The sequence below is a fragment of the Sinocyclocheilus rhinocerous genome, unplaced genomic scaffold (genome assembly GCF_001515625.1).
Source record: "Sinocyclocheilus rhinocerous isolate Xijiao unplaced genomic scaffold, SAMN03320098_v1.1 scaffold1465, whole genome shotgun sequence".
Classification (NCBI taxonomy): domain Eukaryota; kingdom Metazoa; phylum Chordata; class Actinopteri; order Cypriniformes; family Cyprinidae; genus Sinocyclocheilus; species Sinocyclocheilus rhinocerous.
Genome location: NW_015645065.1, coordinates 120,137 through 121,179, shown reverse-complemented (window position 1 = coordinate 121,179; position 1,043 = coordinate 120,137). Strand labels below are relative to the sequence as shown.

General features: G+C 36.9%; 1 long non-coding RNA gene across 1 annotated transcript in view; it reads right to left on the bottom strand.

Moving 5' to 3' along the window:
* LOC107705323 (uncharacterized) overlaps positions 1-1,043 on the bottom strand; it is an 87,315-nt gene that overhangs the window by 639 nt on the left and 85,633 nt on the right. The window lies entirely within an intron of this gene.

Here is a 1,043-nt window from a genome sequence, read left to right as displayed (position 1 = left end):
GTGGGGGGGGGGGGGGGACTTTGCAACATTTTTTGGAAAACTCCAAGAGATTGCAAAGTAAATAGTATATTTAAAGGGCATTTTCATCTAAGTTGTTCATTATGAGACATTTCTGTATTTCAAAGTTGGACATTTACCATATCATAATTTATATGATTATTATTATAATTTATAATAATCATAATTTGAATATATAGATAATTGTATATTTATGGACATAATATTCTTTGCGGCACATTTAATTAACATCTAAAACGAGAAAGATTACACAATTTAAGTGCTGGGACAAGAGAATATCACACATATGTCCATGAAAAATGTCCTGAAGTTACTTTAAGCAAGACGTTAGATATTCTATGTAAGACATGTGCGAGGAGGGGTCTGAAACTGTTCCAGACCCTTTACATCAACAACTGGAAACCATCAGAAACCCCCACCTCAACAAGCCTCTTCAAAGCTGCACACACCCGGTCCTGCCAAAAGCCCATCATTAAAGACATTCAATATTAAATCTCAAATACAGCCCATTTTGCAAAAATCCAAACTACAAACACACACATCAGCCATACTAAACAGGCATAAAACATAGAGCATAGTTTCATACTGCCTATGCTTTCTCATTATTGTACTACTAGTCATAAATTGAATCTTTTTCCATATTTTCCATGAGGATATTGTGGTAACAGAGCGCGACTTTAGCACTAGATTTAGCAACTTTCAGACCTTTTTAGCGGCTTTTTTCTATAGAATATTCATACTGACAAACCTAGCTACTTTTTTTGGATAAACCTTAGCTATGGTTCAGTTGGAAGATTTCGCCAGTGCTGTCCCGCGAACGCGAGGTCTGACTTTCCCGGAGAAGTGTCGCCTCTCTCGGCGTTTGTTCTGTGCAGTGAGCAGTGCATTCAGTTGGCCTCACCGCAGCCGACTCGTCAATAAATGAGTAAAAAAACAGCGTTTCCTAGCACCTGTCACTTACTGATTGTTTGGAATTATAAATATATAATTAACAGTTCGTCTGTTAATATCACATGCACTTTTTT